The following is an 11,317-nucleotide window of genomic DNA, read 5'->3' as shown; positions in this document are numbered from 1 at the left end:
TGGAATGTGTACGGTCTTCGAGCCGCTTAAAGTAGGTTCGAACTCCCCAATGCCAAGCAAATGCTGAGAGTTGACCACACATGTACATATATCAACACAGCGCGCAGTAAAGAAAGCGGCACGGAAAACCACACACACATGCATTGGACTATATAACACCAAGCAACGGAAAACGATGTTTTTTTTTTAGAAGCATATAACTTACGCAGCTTACATTTCCGCACACACTTTGTGGTATTTTAATTGCTTACCTCAGAATTACCATTATATGTATAGTTACATGTAAAAAATAATGGGCCGGGCTGAGTGGCTCAGACGGTTAAGGCGCTGGCCTTCTAACCCCAACTTGGCAGGTTCGATCCTGGTTCAGTCCGGTGGTATTTGAAGGTGCTCAAATAAGACAGCCTCGTGTCGGTAGATTTACTGGTACGTAAAAGAACTCCTGCTGGACTAAATTCCGGCACCTCGGCGTCTCCTAAGACCGTAAAAGTAGTCAGTGGGACGTAAAGCAAATATCATTATTATTATTATTATTATTATTATTATTATTATTATTATTATTATTATTATTATTATTATTATTATTATTATTATTAAAAATTAATGGAAAATAAGCATCAATACAATTTTATATGTGAGGGCTGCAGGCAGTAATCTTATGAAATGAACAAGTCTGCTGCTGTTTGCCTGTCCGCCGCAACCGGGTGATTTCAAATTTCAATCGAGTCCAGCACACACATACGCGCACAATTTCCTTGAAATATCTCTGCTGTTAGCTGCTTGTGCAAGACAACGGTGATGTTATATGAAGATAGATGTCGATAATAATAATAATAATAATAATAATAATAATAATAATAATAATAATACACGGCCTGTTTTCAGTTTTTCGACTGTGTCAGGGATGAAGTATATAAAGCCCCCATCTAGTGGCGAGGAGATATCGTGTGTTCTATGAACTTCTTTTTTATTAGGCCCTGTGTAGTTAGGCCCTCCAAAATGGTGAAAGGAGGGGCATCTAACCGTAAAACTGGGCCCAAGATGGCGATTGTGTAGTTAGGCCCCATGACTAGGCGAGTTGGCCGTGTGCAAGACAACGGCGATGTTATATGTAGAGACATGTCGATAATAGTAATGATAATGAAAAATCCACAGCCTGTTTCCAGTTATTCGACTGTGTCAGGGATGGAATATATGAAGGTGCGAAGAGATATGGTGTGTTCTATGAACGTTTCTTGCACTAGGCCCTGTGAAGTTAGGCCCCTCCAAAATGGTGACAGGAGGACATCTAACCGTAAAACTGGGCCCAAGATAGCGATTGTGCAGTTAGGCCCATGACTAGGAGAGTTGGCCTTGTGGTTAGGGGGCGCACAGCTGTAAGCTTGCATCCGGGAGATAGTGAGTTTGAACTCCCACTGTCGGCAGCCCTGAAGATAGTTTTCCGTGGTTTCCCATTTTCACACAAGGCATATGTTGAGGCTAGGCCTTAATTAAGGCCACAGCCGTTTTATTTCTACTCCTGCGCCTTTCCTATCCCATCGTCGCTATAAGACCTCTCTCTGACGGTGCGACGTAAAGCAATTTCTAAATAATAATAATAATAATAATAATAATAATAATAATAATAATAATAATAATAATAATAATAATAATAATAATAATAATAATTACATGTAGACTCCGTAGAGGCCTGGTGCAGGTCTTTTGATTTGACCTCTCTGTGACGGTGCGACGTAAAGCAATGGAAAAATGCTGACGTAGCGCTGATACAGCACCCATTGTTTTAGAATCCTCCTTGTCCTACTAATATTATACTATTCCAGCCTTCCGAGGCACCATTCAACCTTTACATTAATGAGAAGAGCGTCTTTGCTCTATGATTTTAAACTTAGGAATCTATTTTCGAAAATTCCCTCTTTCCAGGCCTATCAAAGGCACAACCTACATTTAACAAAATTAAGCAGCGTTCACTGTCTTATACGCTCAACAGCCTGATATCTTTAACGTGAAATGAATGAAACAGAGGTTAACAGGGGTAACAGGTACCCATATTACATGGCCTTTGGTGAAAACAAAAGGTCAAAGTTACTGGCCGAAAAACTAAACTAGTGAAGAGGCGAACACTTATGCTCCTTAACATTTGCATTAAATGTACAAAACCCTATGAGGGCTTATGGCCAGACGCTACAGAGGCGTGACTATGGAGAAAATTATTTAAGTTACAGAAATTACATGATAGAAAAGTTATAAAATCATAGTCATCTCACAATCAAGTTGAGAGGGAACACAAGAGTGGAGATCACTCTCTATTCCCCGGTTTCGGATAAGTTCTTTCGGCTTGTTTGAAATTTATATTTAGAGTTTGAAATTTACATTTTAGAAAATAAATTTTCATTACTACAGACTTGAAACCTTCCTCTCGAGCTAGCTTTGAAAGACTATCAGGTTTTAAACTGTATCTGCCATTACCTTGAGCTGGTGGACCTCCCGAAGGTGGAAGAGGTGTCCCCGCCTCCCTTATGAACACACACTAGATGTAGACTGGAGCGATCGCAAAGACAGCCTGGTCCGAAAAGTGCCAGCTTTTATAGTAGAGGGGAAAGTTCCAGAAAACTCTGGGCTAAGGCCCGACACACCCCCAATTCTCATTGGATAATCAAATACATACCAGAGGGTTTTGACAGGTCAGAAAATAAATGTACACAATTTTTCATTGGCAAACATCTTAAGTTGGCGGGAAGAGAGAGAAGTGCTGTAAACTTTAGCACACCGAAAACAAAGTATAAACCATTCAGTTTAGGAAACCCTAACATACAAAATTACTCTAGAATGTTAATAGTTCATCTCCACACTAGAGGGCACAAAATAAGTTTATAGTAGCGACATCTGTTGAGAAATGTTCTCACTATCTCCGAAATGAGTTTCAACTATCCTGATCTAGAGGTCCTTCTAGAAGCCGCTGTTTTTAAATGCACGGGCGGGTTTACCTCCTGTACAATAATAATTGGAGAACGGTTAAAACATTTATAATGTGACAATAAATCTGCTTTTATACATTTTCTTGGTCGAGTATAACTTAATATTATGATGGTAGGAATATATGACTAACAAAAACCGTATCTTCGTTTTCACAAAAGCTAGAAATATGTTTAACTTAAGTTTGTAAAGATACACAAGTCTAGAAATATAACGTCATAAAATCCGAGCCCTAGTGATATGTCTTAAGTAATCTGTGTTGTTTTTTAACTTGTAGAATTTGCTTTATATCTCACCGACACAGGTAGGTCTTATGGCGACTATGAGCTGGGAGTGGGAAGGAAGCGGCCGTGGCCTTAATTAAGGTGTGTAAAAATGGGAAACCACGGAAAACCATCTTCAGGACTGCCGACAGTGGGGTTCGAAACCATTATCTTGCGAATGCAAGTTCACAGCTGCGCGACCCCAACCTCACAGCTCGGTTTAATCTGTGGTAAAATCCAGCATGTTTTAGATATTTTACAATTGTATTAATTTTGTAAGACAATTTTTTCACTGAGATAGGCCTTATATTGCAGTGGTAGCACTTCATCTTCTTATCCAGAAGTCTCGGTGATCGGTTCTCGATTCGTTGAATGATTTCAATCCTGGATTAGGACAAAAATTTTAATGGCCAAACCTATACGAGTATCACATCCTATTTTAAAAATTGCTAATAACGCTTTAGTAGATCTACCTGCCCCCTCACCTTTATCACTAATTTTTTAATTATTTTTTCTGGGGTTGAGGGTTTTTATACATTCTTTACTTATTTAATGGATTTAATTTAGTAAAGTTAATAGAAGAATTAATTGGTAGTTCTAGCGACTAACTACTCTCCAGAAGGTCGTTGCTCCGATTTCGTATTTCTCGGGAGTGTTTCATTGTTATAAGGACCCGTAATGGGATTGATTTAGTTTCATGAGAGCAAATGAGAAGCTACCGGTATCTTCTTAGAAATGGCGTAACTTTTCTCATGGAAGCCGATACTAAGAGCAGAATGATTCTCCATGTGGACAATAGTCCCCTCCTCCCTGGTGCTACTTGCCCCGAAGTTCCTTTGGCCAACCACGCGACCGCTACTGAGCCCGAAGGCCTGCATATTATCAGGTGATGCATGGTCAAATCAAAAATCCTCTCGGCCGCCATTCCTGGCCTTCTAGACCAGGATCGTTATCTCAGCGTCAGATAGCTCCTCAATTGTAATTGCGTAGGCTGAGTGGACCTCAAACTAGCTCACAGGTTCAGGTAAAATTCTCTGACCTGGCCGAGAATCGAACCCAGTGCCTCGCGGTAAGAGGCAGGCACGCTAAACCTTCACCACGGAGTTGGCGTAGACAATAGTTTTGTTTCATTAGTAAGCAAATAAAGTCATCTCCGTACAGGCCACGAAGGCCCTTGGAGGGTGGAAAGTAAAGGCTTCCACTACCCGTAACCTCGGCACTTGATGGGGTAGAGTGGTTAGCTCTACGTCTGGCCGCCTTTGCTCCCAGGAATTAACCTGGTACTCATTTTTGGTGTAGGCTGAGTGAACCTCGGGGCTATGTGCACCTCCGGAAGTGGAAATCTCGTTTCTTAAATCTTACGACTTCCTGGCGGGGATTCGAACCCACGTCCTTCCGGGAGAACCGAGCACGCCTTTACCGCCTCGGCCAGGCAGCCCCTTTTATTACTTAGTACTGTAGCAAAATTGGCAGACATCGGTGAGTACGCCATGACCATAGTGAAACGGTTTTTAAATTGTATTTCACGTTGTTAGATTATATTTTAATTTATATAAATGACATAAATTCTGCACACTACAAATTTTTTTACTTTATACTTCATGTCCTTCTCAGATTAAGTTGAAGGTAAGTTCAGTTCAATTTTTGTCTCTTTGATTGTTTATAACATCACAAAAAAAGCTCAACAGAATTTCTAGAAACTGCCCAGTTCACAAGTACTCTCTGTACATTAATTACGGCCACGCATTTCAAAGCTCGCGCGACACAGCCTTAACAATCCTGAATGTCGTACACTGTCCGTGCACTTGCAGGAGACTTTGTTCACTGTCCTTACCGGCTTCCTTCACGCTGCGCCGGAGACACACACCTTTACACACAGCAGACGGACACGAGAAACTCGATTCCCCAGCGCAGACAGAACAGAACGAGCGCTCAATTCACGGTCAAAATACTCACAGAGACTGAAACACACAGAGACTTTCAACTTCAACTCAACTGAACTGCTGATGCTCGTCCGGCCTGCCTTAAAAAGGGAGGGCCAGTGGTTCCAGATCAGTTCGGAAGCTGGTTACACTTAGAAACCTCTCTGTCCCCAATCGTCTCAGTGTTTCTGGTAATCACTAGATGCTACCAGGGAGACACCATAGAGAGCCCGGCACATCCCACTACAATCCCCTGCTTCAAAAGTGAACGCGCGGGTAGCGGCCAATAACCCAACTGTGACGTTGCTCGCTTGCTGTCTGGGCCAGAGCAGCTCGCTCCTCTTGGCTCGGAATCAGCCTGGCGGACGCGGTCACAATATTGTACATGCAGAATAAGGTAAAAAATCCATGTTTGGAAATTTTAGAATGGCGAAGAGGACAAGAACAGTGAAACGTATCCGGAAGACGACCCCCTTTAATCCACCCGCCGTGTTCACGATCGCTTTTGTCCAGCACGGATTTATATGGCTGCCTGCTGTCATTTCTTGATGGATAAAGTACTTTTGCATCCATCTCTTGGCACAGGCCAGAGCAAAGTGTAGCTTCCACTGAAGTCTCAGTCTCATCCATGGCTGTGACAATGTGGAAGTTGCTGGGGTATGGGTGGTGCTGAGTAATGACAATCAGAGCACAAACAGTACGTGTAAGTGTTATGAGAGGTGTTGCTCATGTGGTTAATCGTGCTGCAATAGCACTTCCTGGCCCAGTGAAGAAAGCAATGGCAAACTACTTCGCTCCTCATCTTGCCTAGTATGCCTTATTTTGGCGCTACCATTGGTTTTTGTAGTTTTCTTAAAACCGCGTATCCTTTGGTGGTGCTATTTGAGGATCCAGCCAGCCTCTGGACTGATGACCTAACAGACATACAAGACCAATGTATCTTCAGCCACTTTAAGATGACCACCCTTTATCCCAACCAACGAACATGAATGTTGGTCACCTAAAACAATAATCACAAAAAACTGTAAACAAATATTGACAGTGTGGTATTGTAGGCTACATTCCTACATGCACCATTTTTGGAATGTCTGATTCTCATTGTTACTAGAAGGCAGTGAGTGAAAGGAATGTTCTTCCTCTGGAAGAACGAACTTTTGTAATAAAGGAAAGTGGTAAATGAAGATCCCAGTGCGATATAGCAAACCCGTTTGAATGCGAAAGTAGTCAAATCTAAAACTGTTTTGCACATCGTGCTCGTTTCTTAAAAGTATAGGAAGGAATTTCTAATGAAGACGTAAGGAAATTCAGTGAAGGCCATGCGAAGGAGTGAACAATGCAGTTTTGGAGTGGTTCAGTTGAGTCCCTACAAAGTTATTACCTGTATCTGGACCAATATTTCAAGAAAAAGGTCTCGAATTTGCTTCTCATCTAATTTTTCTGCAAGTAACGGATGGTTGGACAAATTTCATCTCCAGTACAGTGTCGTCGTGCGAGCAGTTTGCGGAATATTGCACTTTTTTTACATGTTGCTGTACGTCGCTCCGGCAAAGATGGGTCTGCTGATAGTGTTTGGTAGTAGTAGTAGTAGTAGTAGTAGTAGTAGTAGTTGTAGTACCCACTTTTGTTTCATGCGGTCGGCGTAAAGAGGTACCACATACGCATCCTAGCTTAGCAACTTTCCCAGAAGACTCTAGTGCAACGTGCTTTGAAACCAGTGTTGCCAACCTCCGAAAATGGAAAAACAGTACAGAAATTCAAAATAAACCGTATTCTTTATCGTAAAACCGTAGAGTACCAATATTCACACTAATGCACTAACATTCAATAGAATGAGTGCAATAATGGCAAGTAGCAATAATGTCAAATAGGAATACTAAACTGAAACATTACCAGAAGTAAGAAAATGCAACATATACACTGTGGCCTTTCTTCACATATTGGATCAGGACACAGCCACTTCCTATACCGTACTGTCTATACTCTCCCTCGACTGCCTGTACTTTTATTTCATTCTGGGTGTTTTAATAGACAATTTTAATTTTTTCGGTGTCGAATGACCTTTTTTATTTTAGGAATCAGACAATAACCATATCTTTATTTTATACTCAAAGTAAACGCCATAGGAAATAATATATACTTAATTAATACTGAACCATTCTCTTCATGGTCGAAGGACATTGATATAGTTATAATTATGGTAATCATATGAGACCACAAAGAAAGGACATTAGATGGCATTTTATTGTGGAATAATACCTGACATTGCGCGCTTTTCAAGAGATCATAACGTCAGAAGCGAGCTGAAGTTCCCAGGATGATCAATAAAATTTATTATCCCAAGCGAACCTCTTGACTTACAGCGTGGGACGCGAGGAACTGCGTGAGAAACCGTGAAGACGCCTAACTTGGAGGGAAACAAATTTATTCGATATCTCCGCTCACAAGATGAATATAGAAATTTGAATACAAGAATCGGAATGAGCAAATTTTTCTGCAAAGTTTGATATGCTACATGACACTAGTTGTAATCACAATGAAGAAATGAATAATTATGTTAAGTACCGTGGGAGAATTCTCATCTCCGCGGGCACGCTTACAAGAGCCCACACACAGCGAGCTCTTTAGCGTGGGTTCACGATCGTTAATATATATACAGCCGGCAAGTGCGCGAGCGTCATTTCTCTGTGTGTATCGCTGTCAGGAAGGTGTCTGTCGCACGGCGACTCAGCGAAGGGGAGGTTACCTTTGTCTACGACCATCGCAGTTAGAGTCTACATTGTCCTAGTAACTTGTAAGTAATAACCATTTGTGATATAAATAAGAACTTTGTACAGCAAATATTGAACTGATTTCCTTTGAGATCTTCTGTGCTGTAATTTGTTTACGCAAAGTCGCATAGCATGATCTGATGCTAATATTGTTCTAAACTAATGTTACATGCTAGTGTAGGCTCGGAAAGTCGGTGGTAATTCAATTCGGTCAGAATCAATATCGGTCAAGAATAAATTCAATTGCTTCTGAGAATTCTGTGACCATTTCATAAAGAAAGGGCTAGGAGTGAGTCCAGATATTACAGGATTAAAATAAAGGCAAGAGGGGAGACCTAGGCATCGAAGTAAGAAAAAATCGTAGTGTGGTTTTTCCTTGCAGTTTCTCTTACGTCGCGTGTGTACCAAACGCTGCACGTCCATCACGATGAGGCAGTAATTTCGAGGGGAGCAGCAGAACATCCTTCACGGCAGCGAGGTACGAGCGTGGACCACCAGCAACGTCCAGTCAACATACCGAACACATCGCGGAGGCGGCAATCCACTCACCTGAACGAGTTGCAGTTGAACGTCGTAACAAACCAGGATGTCACCACTCACCCAAGCCCGCCTGCTGTTGCCTGCCCGCAACGTTAACATGATGGCTTAAATTAGCATGTCCGTAGGAGAACTGTTCAGATGCTATCACAAGACACAAGTCAGACCACTCTATTTCTTAGCATGCAGCAGATAGCATAATGGAAGAATCGTAATAAATGAACGCAGGCCTTTCGCCTGTATGTAAATAGAAAGGTGTCCGCTGGCCCATGTATATAGAATTTATGCCCAGGACTCAATGCTTGTAGGATAGTTAATGTTTGCATGCTGTTGTTTCTCATGTTACTTTGTTAGTGTCACATGAAATACATAACGTTTCAATCTATGGAAATTGGGGTCGTGTACTTTCTTCTATCCAAGACTTACACAGTCTCGAATGGTTATAGGCAGGACAAGATGTTTAGGGACTAGCTAGATGCATGAAGCATTGTGGCTTGTAGTGTTCATATTTATGAACGAGGAAAAGCCTAAGATCTTTGATATTTCTTTAATGCACTCGGAATAACATACTAAATTGAGCTGGTCATGAACTTAGAAACCCATAGGAAATGAGAAATATGTTTGATAGGCCTTGAGTCAAGAGATAAGGCCCATAATAGCATGAGGAATGAAGGCCTAAGTTGTAATCTGATAGTTCTGTGTGCCAGTAAGAGCACCAGTGTGGATTTGAATAAATGTGCCAGTTGTATTTGAGTTATAAGTAGAATAATGTGCTGAACATTGCACTATCTGGAATGAATAGACGTGTGGTAATTACATGGGAATTATATAATGAAGAGAGCACCACGGAGTGTAGATCATTGGGCTAGTGTGCGAGTGAGAGTCTTCACTTGGGTCTGTTTACTAGTTGTCAGGCGAGCGATACTTACGGCTGCAAAAACATGGCCGCTCAGTTTATTCAAAAGCCGAGACGTGTTAAAAGGAAAGAAAGAAAGGTCGTTGTCTGCGTTTGTGGAACAATACGGTTTCTGTCAAGGGAAGAAAAATGCGTTAACCTATTTGTACTGCTAAGATAAATTTATACACGACTGCATGTGTCATTTATAGGTGCACGTAACTATTCATAATATGTCTGCACCGTGTAAATAATGTGTTTCTTATCATACTATAAGTTGTGTCGTCGCAGGATTCGGTATAGTCTCGAGTTCGATTCCCAGACGGCAGACTGTGTATTACATGTTTAGTTTTAGAGCCTATATTAATCACGAGTCCTGAGCATAGATTCATTTTAGGAATATGTTGTGTTGTTTGTAGATATGGTTTGGCTATGCGCAAACTTACAGTTTGTATTATTTTTCTTTTGAGGGAGCCATTATGCTGGCTGCTGCACTATCAATGGGATACGATGCTAGGAATCTCCTACACCAGGAAACGACTTCAGACTATGAGCCATCTCTTTGTATTAAAATGTTATATTTTTATGACAAGGTTGTCAATTATAAAATTTTCACATATTAATTTTGGTTTATATCTGATCTTCAACTGTTACTGAAATAATGTGGTTTATTTTAAGCGAACTTGCAGCTCATTTGGCTTGAGTTAGCTTATACCCTGTGCGTATATTAATCTTCATTTCATCGTTACGCTGACCCATATTCACCCACATTTCCCTGTTGACGACTGTGTTATGCCGAGTTGAAGAGGATATTAACGGACAGGTAAGCTATGTGCCAAAGGGCACTTACCACTTGGTGAGTGTATTGTCCACTATAATGAACTTGGTCGGATCTCAGCATTTGCTTGACGGCGACCATGGACATTATAGGGCACAATACATAGTAAGCTAACCAACAAGAAATTGAAGCATTACACTGTCACGCAAAAGAATTTGTAAGTACATCACAATATTCGATCCTCTATGGCTCAGGCGGGAGCGCGCTGACCCTTCACCGCTGGATACCGTGATTGAAATTCCGGTCACCCCATGTGAGATTTGTGCTGGACCAAGAGGAGGCAGGACAGGTTTTTCTCCGGGTACTCCTGTTTTCCCTGTCATCTTTCATTACAGCAACACTCTCCATTAACATTTCATTTCATCTGTCAGTCATTTATCATTGCCTCAGAGGAGTTCGACAGGCTTCGACAGCCGGCGCAATTCCTATCCTCGTCGCTAGATGGGGGCTTCATTCATTCTATTCCTGACCCGGTCGAATGACTGGAAACAGGCTGTGGATTTTCATTTCATCACAATACTATTCATAAGTTTGACGAAATCATGTTATCCATAAGATTTACAACTTGACGCTGCACTGTTAACATGTATGATGTTACACCACACTTCACACTGGTTAGGAAACGCTTGACGGAGTTCGATGTGGGCTGGTTCAAGAGTATGACTGTGAACAAATATATATATTTATTTATTTATTTATTTATTTATTTATTTATTTATTTATTTATTTATTTATTGTCTTGTTTTATATGGCGGGACTCAGGCTATGAAGCCTGCTATTCTGTCCGACCATACATACACCTACATGAAGAGTTAAATATACACTAAATTATCTACAGTTTAATATCTTAAGGTAGCAATTAAATGTTTTAATTAATCTAATACTTAGCTATGATCTAATCCTACTATGTTATAAGAAATCATTATTATTTATTAACCAGGTTCGACAGAGTTTCTTAAAGCGGAGGTGGTTTGACACGCTCCTAATTTCAGCAGGTAGGGAATTCCAAATTCGGCTGGCGGCGACTATAAATGATCTACTGTAGCCAGTTGAGCGGTGAATGGGAATGCTTAGTACTGCGGTGGATGATGATCTGGTAGGAATACTAGAAGGTGATA

Source organism: Anabrus simplex, chromosome 2 (genome assembly GCF_040414725.1).
Source record: "Anabrus simplex isolate iqAnaSimp1 chromosome 2, ASM4041472v1, whole genome shotgun sequence".
Lineage (NCBI taxonomy): Eukaryota > Metazoa > Arthropoda > Insecta > Orthoptera > Tettigoniidae > Anabrus > Anabrus simplex.
This window is presented reverse-complemented; position numbering follows the sequence as displayed.